We start from the raw sequence: 15770 nt of genomic DNA, 5'->3' as shown, positions 1-15770 counted from the left end.
TGCTTATGGGAATACCACTACATTGGATGAAAAACATGAAGCAGACAGAGAAATGTATAATTTGTCCTTGATACAAAATCCTACATTGAGAGAGAAAGTTGATAGGTTTATTGTAAAAAGAATGATAAGTGCTAAATTGAAACTTGGTCTTGGTTATTCCCCAAAAAACTATTAAACTCCAATGATGTTATCAAGACTGAGGAGCTTTTGGCTAATGAATTACATAAACCTATAATCACAAAGTTTAAAAGAAGGAAAGTTTATTCTAAATACACCGACCACATATGGTCCGCTGATTTAATCGAACTAAATAATGATAAGGGATACAGGTATGCTTTAACCGTTATTGATTTGAGGAGTAGATTTGCCTGGGTTGTTCCTTTGAAAAACAAGAGAGGTAATACTTTAATGTTAGCCTTTAAGCTAATATTTGATAGGGATAAAAGGAAACCAAAGAAGGTATGGACTGATGAGGGAACAGAGTTCTATAACAAAATATTTATGAAATTTCTTAAGGGGGAGGGTATTAAATTATACAGCACCTTTAATGAAGGAAAAGCAGTTGTTATTGAGCGTTTTAATCGTACTTTGAAAGAGAAATTATATAAAAAATTCACACAACTCGGTTCTCAACAATGGGTATATTTAATTCAAGATATTGTAGATAATTACAATAATACCGTTCATTCATCAACAAAATGAAAACCGTCAGAATCATTTACAAAATTAGAATATGAAAAGGAGATTAATTTGAGAAAGCCCAAGTTCAAAGTTGGTGATATTGTAAGAATATACAGATGGAAAAGCCATTTTGAGAAAGGTTATACAAAGAGATATAAAAAAACAAAAAACACATTTAGAGGCCATTTTTCCCTGCAAAGCGGGGGTTGGCCTTTTTTGGGGACCGTGGTTGTTGTTGTTTTTCTGTCCCCTTTTTGAAGCAATGTTTTACGGCCGGATGCCCTTCCTGCCGCCAACCCTTTTTGTCGCCTTTTACGACAAGCAGGGAATTACCAGTGAACTGGTACTCAATTAGCCGACCTCGGAAGGATGACAGGCTGAGTCAACCCCCCTGGCGTTAATTCAGCGATCGACCGGGATTCGGACCCAGGATCCTAGGATCCTAAGCTGGCACCCTAGCCGCTAGCCCAACACCAGGTTATACAAAGAGATGGACTAATGAATTATTTAAAATTGTTGATGTAATGGATACAGTCCCTTGGACTTACAAATTATATGATATGAATGGGGAAGAAATCTTGGGTTCATTTTACTCACAAGAATTACAAAAAACACAAGTAAGCATATAATACCCTTGAAAATAATAAATAAATAAATAAAATGTAATGGGGATACGTTCTTGAGATCTGTGAACCCCAAACACAGAATCCCTCAACTTTTCAGTTGGGGCTTAACTTTTGTGTGTGTGTACAATGGGGATACGTTCTTGAGATCTGTGAACCCCAAACACAGAATCCCTCAACTTTTCAGTTGGGACTTAACTTTTGTGTGTGTGTACAATGGGGATACGTTCTTGAGATCTGTGAACCCCAAACACAGAATCCCTCAACTTTTCAGTTGGGGCTTAACTTTTGTGTGTACAATGGGGATACGTTCTTGAGATCTGTGAACCCCAAACACAGAATCCCTCAACTTTTCAGTTGGGGCTTAACTTTTGTGTGTGTGTATGTGTGAGTGAGTCATAATAATATACAAACCCTAACCCAACCCCATCCCTAACCCAACCCCATCCCTAACCCAACCCCATCCCTAACCCAAACCCATCCCTAACCCAACCCCTTCCCTAACCCAACCCATCCCTAACCCAACCCCATCCCTAACCCAACCCCATCCCTAAACCAACCCCATCCCTAACCCAACCCCATCCCTAACCCAACCCCATCCCTAACCCAACCCCATCCCTAACTCAACCCCATCCCTAACCCAACCCAACCCCATCCCTAACCCAACCCCATCCCTAACCCAACCCATCCCAACCCCATCCCAACCCCATCCCTAACCCAACCCATCCCTAACCCTCACATTCAAAATCCCAACCCTAACCCAACCCCATCCCTAACCCAACCCCAACCCTAACCCTCACATTCAAAATCCCACCCTAACCCAACCCCATCCCTAACCCAACCCCATCCCTAACCCTCACATTCAAAATTCCACCCTAACCCTAACATAATCTTTTTTTTCTTCTTTTTTTAAATACGTTTTTTTTTTTTCCTCCTCTACCAATTCTGTCTTTCAAGGCTTTCAAGTTTGAAGAAGTAGAAATGGGAAGAAAGAATTTTCCAGCATTTTCTTCCTCAAACTTTCTTGATATTGCTTAAATCAAGCGTCATTAAACAAAGAACATTGTTCATTGCTTTAGAATCCAAAGAGTCTCCAAGATGGACCCCACAGGTAGAGTCTCCAAAATAAAACCAACTTTCCAAGTTCCCAAGGTATAACCACATTCCTGTTGAGCCTCCAAGATAGGTATCACATTCCGAGTCATCAAAACAAAACCCCCATTCCGAGTCTCCAAAAATATAACCATCTTTCCAAGTCTCCAAGGTAGAACCACAATTTTCAGAAATATTGGGGGTTTCCGTGATAAGTCTCACATAGTATAACTGCGGACCATCAGGGAAAACATCCCTTTCCCAATTTTTTAGGGTTTCTATGATGTGTCTCACATAGTATAACTGCGGACCATCAGGGAGAACTCTCCTTGCCCAATTTTTTAGGGTTTCTGTGATGTGTCTCACATAGTATAACTGCAGACCATCAGGGAGAATTCCCATTTCCCAATTTTTTAGGGTTTCTGTGATGTGTCTCACATAGTATAACTGCGGACGATCAGGGAGAACTCCCCTTTCCCAATTTTCAGAAATTTGTGGGTCTCCAATGTATGACTTGTATTCTGGCTCATCAAGGTAGAACTTGTTCAGTGGGTTTTGTTTTGATAACTCACAATAAGTATCATCATGGTAGAACTCTTTTTCAGGATTTTGTGGATCTCCAAGGTATAACTCTTTGGCTGGGTCATCAAGGTAGAACTCGTTCTGTGGGTCTTGGTTGTTCAAAATGTTTTCAAACAAAAAAATAACTTCATCCCAAGTTGTGTTAAAAGCAGAATTTTCATTTCGTATCTCAGATACAATTTCCTGTGAAAGAAAATAACAATGTATTAATTTAATACAATATTTTAATTTGTATAAATCAAGCTCTATGAATATTAAAATAAACTTTGTTAACTCTTACACGAGTCTCATCTAAAAAAAATAAAAATAAAATAAAATAAAATAAATAAACAAACTTACCTCCATTGATAAAGAGGTTTGAGTCCAGTTCATCAATCTGAAGGTTGAGTTCTACACCGGTAGTAGGACTCCAAGGAATAGCAATGTTATCCCATTTCATTTCGGCATAGTAGTCAATTCTCAAGTGAAGCAGAAAGCGTGTTTGAAAAAGCCTGTGTGGTCGGTGCCTTTTATAAGGACTGGGTGTGTTATTTCCTGTGGAAATTCCCTGGGCATGTCTTAACTGGAAATGATGTGATGAAAATTCCCTGAAAATGATGTAATGTCTTAACTGAAAATGATACAATGACAGAGTTTATAAAGTGGGCGGGGTTTAGTAAAAAGTGGGCGTGGCTTAACAAAAAGTGGGCGGGGCTTAACAAAAAGTGGGCAGAGCCGACCAAAAAGTGTGTGGCACTGGAGGCGCTCAAACAAGAACATTGAGGGAGGTTTATCATTTTATCTTAACTCAGTTACAATATCTTAATAAAGAAGCAAACTCAAACATCTTTTTTGTTAATGTATTAGATGGTGATGGTAGTGGTAAGAGAATTAAATTATTTCCCACACATAAACAAATATTTGTAGGATCGATGTTTGAGTGGTCTACTAAACAACAATGATCATTGATAGTAAGAGTAAAAGGCCCATAAGACCAAGGGGGGAAGGAATAGAGGTGTTAAGGGGAAATGAAGAAAAGTGATGTTGAGAGGAAAATTTACATGTAAGTGAATGGAGATTTGGGGCTGTCCCAGGAACAACATTTATCATATACTCACCTGTCATCACTCTCACCTCCTCCATGAGCCTCGATCGCTTGACACCTGCCATCACTTTCACCTCCTCCATGAGCCTCGATCGCTTGACACTTGTCATCACTCTCACCTCCTCCATAAGCCTCGATCACTTGACACATGCCATCACTCTCACCTCCTCCATAAGCCTTGATCGCTTGACACCTGTCGTCACTCTCACCTCCTCCATAAGCCTCGATCACTTGACACATGCCATCACTCTCACCTCCTCCATAAGCCTTGATCGCTTGACACCTTTCGTCACTCTCACCTCCTCCATAAGCCTCGATCACTTGACACATGCCATCACTCTCACCTCCTCCATAAGCCTCGATCGCTTGACACCTGTCATCACTCTCACCTCCTCCATGAGCCTTGATCGCTTGACACCTGTCATCACTCTCACCTTCTCCATAAGCCTTGATCGCTTGACACCTGTCATCACTCTCATCTCCTCCATGAGCCTCGATCACTTGACACCTGTCATCACTCTCACCTCCTCCATGAGCCTCGATCACTTGACACCTGTAATCACTCTCACCTCCTCCATGAGCCTCGATCGCTTGACGATAATGAAACGATCGATGAATGAGTTCCATTTTGATAATGTGGGATTTTTATAGTACTCCAATAGTGTATCATTGGGATCGATACACCAGGTGAATCTTATCATCGAGACATTTATTATTAATTTATTCTCCAGGCAGGTACATCCATGATGATGATGTTCAACCTACAAGGTGTGCACTTTCATGACGTCATCAACGGATGTACACGAAACAAACGACACTGGAGGAAACCGGTGAGAATTTAACCTCAAAACCACCAATTTGACCACAGGTGAGTTTCGTGGTGAAATTCATTCAATTTCGTTCATTGAAAAGTAAAACAAACGTTTCGTGGTGAAATGTACTTTTTCTTGAACTCCATTTGAGTTTCTTACCTTGATGACGTCACTGTGTCTCTTGTGACATTAAAAAGAAACCCGAGGTGGTGTGTTTGCGGTTAAATGGGATCTTTAATCCCAGGGAGGGAGATAGTGGGGCAGATATGTGAAATGATTGTGGGTTTGGTGGTAAAAGCACCAAAATTGGCATATATGATGCCAAGATGGTACTAATTAACTTGAGATATGGTACCAAGGTGGATTTTTTTTCCGAGAAACCCATAAAGTGCGAAAATTCAAAATGGCCGCCGCCGCAATTGAAAATGTCTATTAATTGCCGTATCTTTGTGAATAGTTAACATATAAACTTAAATAAAGTATCCTTTTGTATGTTTTCAGACATGCTGAATCCAATGGAACCATCATTTGGTTGAAAAAATGCATATATATCATGGGACGAGTACTTTCGCACTCGCATGAATCTTTCTCACTCTCCTACAGGAGGAATGTATATCATCACCTCGTTGGATCATCATATTCATACTATCCATTGTGACGAACTGCAGGATCATGCAATAATTAAGGGAAAGAAAAAGGAATTATTGTTTCTTGTTGGAATAATTTGGGGTCTCACCATGGATTCACCATCTCACCATGGATCTGAATGGAGAAGGTGGATCAGACTCGGCAACGGTTGCTCGAGTGAGATGTGCATGGAAGAAGTTTCGGGAACTGAGTGGCGTGCTGATGAGGAGGAGAGTGTCGCTGAAGCTGAAGGGAAAGGTGTATGCTGCATGTGTGAGAAGTGTTATGATTTATGGGAGCGAGACATGGGTAATGAACGTAGAGCAGCAACGAAGGCTGGAAAGGGTGAAAATGCGAATGGTTCGATGGATGTGCGGAGTATCGTTGAGAGAGAGAGGAAGACAAATGATGAATTGCGAAAGATGATGGGAATAGAGCCTGTGATTGATGCTGTGAAGAGGAACAGGTTGAGATGGTTTGGTCATGTGTTGAGGAAGGATGAAAGTGACTGGTTGAGAAGAGTGAAGGAAATGAATGTAGAAGGAAGTGGAGGACGGGGAAGACCGAGAAAGACTTGGCTAAAGATGGAAGAAGAAATGCGGGCAAGGGGATTAACAAGGAGAGATGCAGAAAATAGGGCAAAATGGAGAAGATCGTCATGGGGACCGCAAGGCTAACCCCTGCTCTAGCAGGGAAAATGGCCTTAAAATGCATGTTGTTGTTGTTGTTGTTGTTGTTGTTGGAATAATTTGTGTTTCTTCTCTTCGTAGGTGAGTGAACGGGAATTATGTCGACACGGAAAAAATGCAAACTTGTTCACGGCGAGACACTGAGATCAACTGTAGACACATGTCAACCGATAGACTGGAGTATGTGTGCCTTATGCCAAGAACACTCGGATAAACCACTGCAATGTCCAGCGAAATCAAAACGCACAGACGTTGGTGTTGGATATGATACCCTGGGTGAAAACTTGAGCAAATTTCTTGAAGTGGGCAACCAACCATTACCGATTGACATACGTAGGCTTGATGAAGGGGATGGTATTGGAAGGGGTTCACTATGCATTTGTATTGTTTTAATTGACGGTGCCATTATGCCTGAAATATATTAATTAATAAACTTGATCTATGTTTTATGACAAAATTACTTGGTATTATATGATTTGGGTGGTAGATATCAACAATTCGAATGGCGGCTATTTTGAATTTTAGCATAGAGTTGACCACTATGTTGATATATATGCATTTTTTTCAACCAAATGATGGTTCCATTGGATTCTGCATGTCTGAAAACATACAAAAGGATACTTTATTTCAGTTTATATGTTAACTATTCACAAAGATACAGCAATTAATAGATATTTTCAATTCCGGCGGCGGCCATTTTGAATTTTCGCACTTTACGGGCTTCTCGGAAAAAAATCCAGCATGGTACCCTATCTCAAGTTAATTAGTACCATCTTGGCAACATATATGCCAATTTTGGTGCTTTTACCACCAAACCCACAATCCTGGTGGCTTTTTACACATATCCGCCCCACTAAGATGGAGGTGCAGGTAAGTGACGTCATCACTCATGAGAAATGGAAATACACCTGGCAGGTTGATCCCACCATTATGGTGTTTATGAACAATCTGGTGCTTCACAATTTCAGAAAGAATATGTTGTTTGGCCACTTACACACCTTGGAACCACACCACATACACGCCACAGACCACATACACACTGTGGAACCACACCACATACACACCGTGGAACCACGCCACATACACACGATGGAACCACGCCACATACACACTGTGGAAGCACACCACATACACACTGTGGAAGCACACCACATACACACCGTGGAACCACACCACATACACACTGAGGAACCAGGCCACACACACACTGTGGAACCACACCACATGCACACCATGGAACCACACCACATACACACAATTGAACCACACCGTGGAACCACACCACATACACACGATGGAAACACACCACATACACACTGTAGAACCACACCACATACTGATACACACCATGGAACCACGCCACATACACATCATGGAACCACGCCACATATACACCATGGAACTACGCTACACACACACCGTGGAACAACGCCACATACACACCGTGGAACCACGCCACATACACACCATGGAGCCACGCCACACACACACCGTGGAACCACGCCACATACACACCATGGAACTACGCCACACACACACACACCGTGGAACCACACCACATATACACTGTGGAACCACCCACATACACACCATGAAACCACACCACATACACACCGTGGAACCACACCACGTATACACCGTGGAAACACACCATGTATGCACGATGGTACCACACCACATATACATCGTGGAACCACACCACATATACACCGTGGAACCACACCATATTATAAACACCGTGGAATCGCCCCATATTATAAACACTGTGGAATCACACCACATACACACCATATTATAAACACCGTGTAATCACACCATATAATAAACACCGTGGAATCGCACCATATTATAAACACCATGGAATCACACCATATTATAAACACCATGGAACCACACCATATTATAAACACCATGGAACCACACCATATTATAAAGACCGTGGAATCGCACCATATCATAAACACCGTGGAATCGCACCATATTATAAACACCGTGGAATCACACCATATAATAAACACCGTGGAATCGCACCATATTATAAACACTGTGGAACCACACCATATTATAAACACAGTGGAATCACACCATATTATAAACACCGTGGAATCACACCATATTATAAACACCGTGGAATCACACCATATTATAAACACCGTGGAATCACACCATATTATAAACACCATGGAATCACACCATATTATAAACACCAGGGAATCACACCATATTATAAACACCGTGGAATCGCACCATATTATAAACACCGTGGAATCGCACCATATTATAAACACCGTGGAATCGCACCATATTATAAACACCATGAAATCACACCATATAATAAACACCGTGGAATCGCACCATATTATAAACACCGTGGAATCACACCATATTATAAACACCGTGGAATCGCACCATATTATAAACACCGTGGAATCGCACCATATTATAAACACCGTGGAATCACACCATATTATAAACACCGTGGAATCGCACCATATTATAAACACCATGAAATCACACCATATAATAAACACCATGAAATCACACCATATAATAAACACCGTGGAATCGCACCATATTATAAACACCGTGGAATCACACCATATTATAAACACCGTGGAATCGCACCATATTATAAACACCGTGGAATCGCACCATATTATAAACACCGTGGAATCGCACCATATTATAAACACCGTGGAATCACACCATATTATAAACACCGTGGAATCGCACCATATTATAAACACCATGAAATCACACCATATAATAAACACCGTGGAATCACACCATATTATAAACACCATGGAATCGCACCATGTTATAAACACCATGAAATCACACCATATAATAAACACCGTGGAATCGCACCATATTATAAACACCGTGGAATCGCACCATGTTATAAACACCATGAAATCACACCATATAATAAACACCGTGGAATCGCACCATATTATAAACACCGTGGAATCACACCATATTATAAACACCATGAAATCACACCATATAATAAACACCGTGGAATCACACCATATTATAAACACCGTGGAATCGCACCATGTTATAAACACCATGAAATCACACCATATAATAAACACCGTGGAATCACACCATATTATAAACACCGTGGAATCGCACCATGTTATAAACACCATGAAATCACACCATATAATAAACACCGTGGAATCGCACCATATTATAAACACCGTGGAATCGCACCATATTATAAACACCATGAAATCACACCATATTATAAACACCGTGGAATCGCACCATATTATAAACACCGTGGAATCGCACCATATTATAAACACCATGAAATCACACCATATTATAAACACCGTGGAATCACACCATATTATAAACACCGTGGAATCGCACCATATTATAAACACCGTGGAATCGCACCATATTATAAACACCGTGGAATCGCACCATATTATAAACACCGTGGAATCACACCATATTATAAACACCGTGGAATCGCACCATATTATAAACACCGTGGAATCGCACCATATTATAAACACCGTGGAATCACACCATATCATAAACACCGTGGAATCGCACCACATTATAAACACTGTGGAACCACACCATATAATAAACACCATGAAATCACACCATATAATAAACACCGTGGAATCACACCATATTATAAACACCATGGAATCACACCATATTATAAACACCGTGGAATCACACCATATTATAAACACCGTGGAATCACACCATATTATAAACACCATGGAATCACACCATATTATAAACACCGTGGAATCGCACCATATTATAAACACCGTGGAATCGCACCATATTATAAACACAGTGGAATCACACCATATTATAAACACCATGGAATCACACCATATTATAAACACAGTGGAATCACATCATATTATAAACACAGTGGAATCACACCACATTATAAACACCATGGAATCACACCATATTATAAACACAGTGGAATCACACCATATTATAAACACCGTGGAATCACACCATATTATAAACACCGTGGAATCACACCATATTATAAACACCGTGGAATCACACCATATTATAAACACCATGGAATCACACCATATTATAAAACCGTGGAATCGCACCATATTATAAACACCGTGGAATCGCACCATATTATAAACACCGTGGAATCGCACCATATTATAAACACCATGGAACCACACCATATTATAAACACCGTGGAATCGCACCATATTATAAACACCGTGGAATCGCACCATATTATAAACACCGTGGAATCGCACCATATTATAAACACCATGGAATCACACCATATTATAAACACCGTGGAATCGCACCATATTATAAACACCATGGAATCACACCATATTATAAAACCGTGGAATCGCACCATATTATAAACACCGTGGAATCGCACCATATTATAAACACCATCGAATCACACCATATTATAAACACCATGGAATCACACCATATTATAAACACCGTGGAATCGCACCATATTATAAACACCGTGGAATCACACCACATTATAAACACAGTGGAATCACACCACATTATAAACACCGTGGAATCACACCACATTATAAACACCGTGGAATCACACCATATTATAAACACCGTGGAATCACACCATATTATAAACACCGTGGAATCACACCATATTATAAACACCATCGAATCACACCATATTATAAACACCATGGAATCACACCATATTATAAACACCGTGGAATCACACCACATTATAAACACAGTGGAATCACACCACATTATAAACACCGTGGAATCACACCACATTATAAACACCGTGGAATCACACCATATTATAAACACCGTGGAATCACACCATATTATAAACACCGTGGAATCACACCATATTATAAACACCGTGGAATCACACCATATTATAAACACCATGGAATCACACCATATTATAAACACCATGGAATCACACCATATTATAAACACCGTGGAATCGCACCATATTATAAACACCATGGAACCACACCATATTATAAACACCATCGAATCACACCACATTATAAACACCGTGGAATCACACCATGTTATAAACACCATGGAATCACACCATGTTATAAACACCGTGGAATCGCACCATATTATAAACACCGTGGAATCACACCATGTTATAAACACCATGGAATCACACCATGTTATAAACACCGTGGAATCGCACCATATTATAAACACCGTGGAATCACACCACCTTATAAACACCATGGAATCACACCATATTATAAACACCATGGAACCACACCATATTATAAACACAGTGGAATCACACCATATTATAAACACCATAAAACCACACCATATTATAAACACAGTGGAATCACACCATATTATAAACACCATGGAATCACACCATATTATAAACACCATGGAACCACACAATATTATAAACACCATGGAACCACACCATATTATAAACACCATGGAATCACACCATATTATAGACACCATGGAATCACACCATGTTATAAACACAGTGGAATCACACCATATTATAAACACCGTGGAATCGCACCATATTATAAACACCATGGAATCACACCATATTATAAACACAGTGGAATCACACCATATTATAAACACCGTGGAATCACACCATATTATAAACACCGTGGAATCACACCATATTATAAACACCGTGGAATCACACCATATTATAAACACCATGGAATCACACCATATTATAAACACCGTTTATAATATGGTGTGATTGAGATCTCGCGAGATCTTGGAGACGGCGGCAGGGATTTTCGAAGCTCCACACAGTCTCCACGTTTTTCGAAGTTAAGTCTGTTCACAATTGTATTTTGTCGAAACTGTATTTATATTTCGGTGTGTGAAGTTATTGTGTGCAACTTTGGTTGTTTCTCGGTGTTTATCTTTCATAAATTGATCGTCTGTTTGCCGTGTCGCGAGCAAGGCCTTGTACAGTGTGCACTGTACAACCTTGAGGCTTTGTTTTTCTCTCAGTGGTCCGTCGTTTGTGATCCAATAACTTTCGTTCTCTGTATTCCCAGACTTTTCACCCATAGCCTACTTCCTTGTGTAAATCTCAACTAAAAAAAAAACAAACAAAAAAAAAAAAAACATTTCTTTCTCTGTTCTCATTCGTTTATTCATTCTTATTCGTGCGTTCGTTCTTCGACCACGTGTTTCTCCCCCATTTCCATTTCCCCAGATAGTTTTCACTCATTAACCTTCAATGTTTACACTTTCCCCTCAAGTTATGTATTCCGTCATATTTTATAACACCTTTTTCTTCTTCTTCTTTAAAAGGCTGCTTTCGACTTGCTCACCAAATCAATTCATCCCAAAAAAAAAATCCATCTCCTATAGTGCCTTTTTTCTACATTCCCTAAACTCTCCTGCACTCCATCCTCCATCCAGCGTCCTTAAACGTATTTTTAACTCGAAGGTCACAAGAAACACATTTTGCAATAAATGTTCGTTTCCCATAAATCGTACACTTTCAAAAATCCAATCTCACCCCTCCCCTCCAAATCTTCCCCATAACCCCTCCCCTCCAAATCTTCCCCATCACCCCTCCCCTCCAAATCTTCCCCATCACCCATCCCTTTCAAATCTCCCCCCTTGCCCCCTCCCTCCTAAACTACCCCCTCACCCCTCCCCGCCAAGACGCCCCCTCGCCCCTCCCCTCCTAGACTCCTGCCTCACCCCTCCCCTCCAAATCTCCCCCATATCCCATCCCTTTCAAATCCCTCCCCTTGTCCCTTCCCTCCCAAACTCCCCCCTCACCCCTCCCCTTCAAATCTCCCCACCCTCATTGCTTCTCAATTTCCCCCCTCTCACTCCCCCTCCTCAAAGCATCCTCCCCGCTTCTTCCCCCTTCAAACTCTCACCTCCATCTCCCCCAACCTTCTGCCTCGCTCTTCCCCCTCCTCAAATAACACCTCATTGTGGCTCACCCAATCACCATCAAACCTTTTGTCCGCCCCATCCTTCCCTTTCTCCGAGCTATTCTGAAATCTCTGACACACCTTCAACAGCTCTCCCTACCTCTTCCACCTCTTCCACATCTTACCCTACCCCTCCTCCCCCCTGTTCTGTATCTGATGCTCCCCCTTCCTCTTCATTAACGGTATGGACCTCAAACATCCGGGGCCTTCGTTCAAACTTAACTGATCTCTCCATACAGGTTGCTTCTGTCAAACCAGACGTGATCTGCTTAACAGAAACTTTCCTCCTTTATGATGTCTCTGATTCCATAGTATCTCTCCCGGGCTACTCCCTCCTCCGGTATGATAGACCTGAGCCTCGTCCTGGAGGCGGGGTTGCTATCTTTATCAAAAACTCTCTTCCTCACTCGCCCTGCACTGCACTCTCTCCACCTCACCCCCAGGAATACCTCTGGCTACGGCTTCCCCTTCGCTCCCACCTCTTGTTCATATGTGTGTTGTACCGTCCACCAAACAGTGATGACTCCATCTACATCTCGCTGTCTGATGATATGGACCAACTTCTATCTACTCATCCCAACTCTCTCTTCCTCATATGTGGTGATTTCAACTGTCATCATGCCAGTTGGCTGGGTGTGGGTACCTCTCTCACCAGCCATGGCTCCTCAGCAAAGGACTTCTGCGACTCACTGGGACTGACACAATCTGTCAATTTCCCGACCCGGATCTCAGTCAACGGAACATCTTCTCTTCTGGACTTGGTTATGACTAACTTCCCTGAAAATGTCTGCTGCTCTTCTTCTGCTCCGATCGGATCATCTGATCATGTCCTTGTTAAAGTGGACATCTCTCTGACCATCCTCAGGGAGCCTGCTCAGCGTCGACGAGTCTGGCATTTCACTCAGGCCAACTGGCACGGTCTTCAAGCAGCCATCAATCATCTGGACTGGTCTCCCATCTCTACCACCTCTGACATCAACTCATCCTGGGAATTCTTCCAAAGTAAATTGCTCTCTCTCATGCACAGATTTATCCCATCTCGTCTTCAGTTGTCATACCCTTCCTCCCGTCCATGGTACACGGAATCTTGTGGTGAGGCTGTTGCCCAGAAACAACTTGCCTTCGTCTCCTGGAAAGCAAATCCAACGGAAGGAAATCTCATTTCCTTTCACAAAGCCCGAAACAAGTGTGTGTCCACCCTCAGGAGAGCCAGGAAAGAATATCTCTCCGTTCTCAAGACCGAACTCTCTTATCTGTCTCCCTCTTCCAAATCCTGGTGGCGTCTGGTCAAATCCGTTTCTGGTGTTTGTTCCCCCTCCATCCCCTCCCTTACCTCAAACGGCTACACAGCTGACTCCGCACGTGAAAAAGCTGAATGCCTCAACTCTGTGTTTGCCTCTAAATCTTGTGTCCCAAACCCATCCCTCTCTGTACCCACCATACCCAGTCGTACCCTGCTGCTCCTGGACTCCGTGTCCTTTCCTCCTGACAAGGTGGAAAAGTTTCTGTCAACCCTCGACTCTGATTCTGCAACTGGACCCGACGGCATCAGCCCACGGGTCCTAAAATCCTGCTCTGCTGCTCTATCTCACCCTCTCTCTGTTCTCTTCACCCTCTCTTTTGCTCAAGGTCAACTGCCATCTGCTTGGAAATCAGCCAACATCACCGCTTTGCACAAAAAAGGTGCAAAAACAGATCCTAGCAACTACAGACCAATCAGCCTTCTCCCAATTATCAGCAAAGTCATGGAATCCATCATTGCTTCTGATATGAAATCTTTCCTCTTCTCCAATGGCTTGATCTCTGATCATCAATTTGGTTTCAGACCAGGTCACTCTACTCTGGACATGCTGCTTCTGCTGTCTCAACAATGGATGGAGGTCCTCAATGCCAAACAGGAAATTAGAGCTGTCTCCCTCGACATATCACATGCCTTCGACACGGTCTGGCACCCCGCTCTGCTCACCAAACTCTCCTCCTTTGGTATCCATGGAAATCTCCACGCATGGCTGGCGGACTTCCTCTCTAGTCGTCGTCAACGTGTGGCCCTGAATGGGTTTCTCTCATCTCCTCTTCCTGTTCAGGCTGGAGTTCCCCAAGGCAGTGTTCTGGGCCCCGTGCTTTTTCTGGTCTTCATCAATGATCTCTCTGACTCTCTCGAAAATCCTCTCTATCTCTTTGCTGATGACTCCACTCTCTGCCGCTCCATTCCTCTTCCCTCAGATCGGCAGTCTGCTGCCTCCTCACTCTCTGAAGACCTGGACAAAATCACAGACTGGTCAAACAAGTGGAACATGTCTTTCAATCCTGACAAATCTCACACTCTTACTATGTCTCTCCGAAAAGATCGACTGGACAACCCTCCCATCTACTTTCTCAACAATCCTCTCCAAGAAGTTCTGTCGCTCAAGATTTTGGGTCTCACTATCTGCCATGATCTTTCTTGGGAAAACCACATTTCCAAGCTGGGCTCCAAAGCCAGTCGCCGACTGGGCATCCTCCGTCGTGCGAAGTCCTTCCTCGGCACACCTGAGCTCCTCACCACATACAAGGCTTTCATCCGCAGCTCAATGGAATACTGTTCTCCCCTATGGGCCGGTGCTCCTGCCTCACACCTAGCTCGGCTTCACGCTGTTGAA

At 42.3% G+C, this 15770-nt stretch overlaps 1 protein-coding gene across 1 annotated transcript in view; it reads left to right on the top strand.

Moving 5' to 3' along the window:
- Positions 1-4406: 4406 nt before the first annotated feature.
- Positions 4407-15770, top strand: part of ATP13A2 (ATPase cation transporting 13A2) — a 249877-nt gene continuing 238513 nt past the window's right edge. Inside the window, exon 1 of the mRNA XM_068107317.2 lies at positions 4407-4930. The gene's annotated coding sequence lies outside the window, so the exon portion shown is untranslated. The remainder of the gene's footprint in view (positions 4931-15770) is intronic.

Source organism: Myxine glutinosa, chromosome 2, assembly GCF_964187855.1.
Source record: "Myxine glutinosa chromosome 2, kmMyxGlut1.1, whole genome shotgun sequence".
NCBI classification, from domain to species: Eukaryota; Metazoa; Chordata; class Myxini; order Myxiniformes; family Myxinidae; genus Myxine; species Myxine glutinosa.
This window is presented reverse-complemented; position numbering and strand designations above follow the sequence as displayed.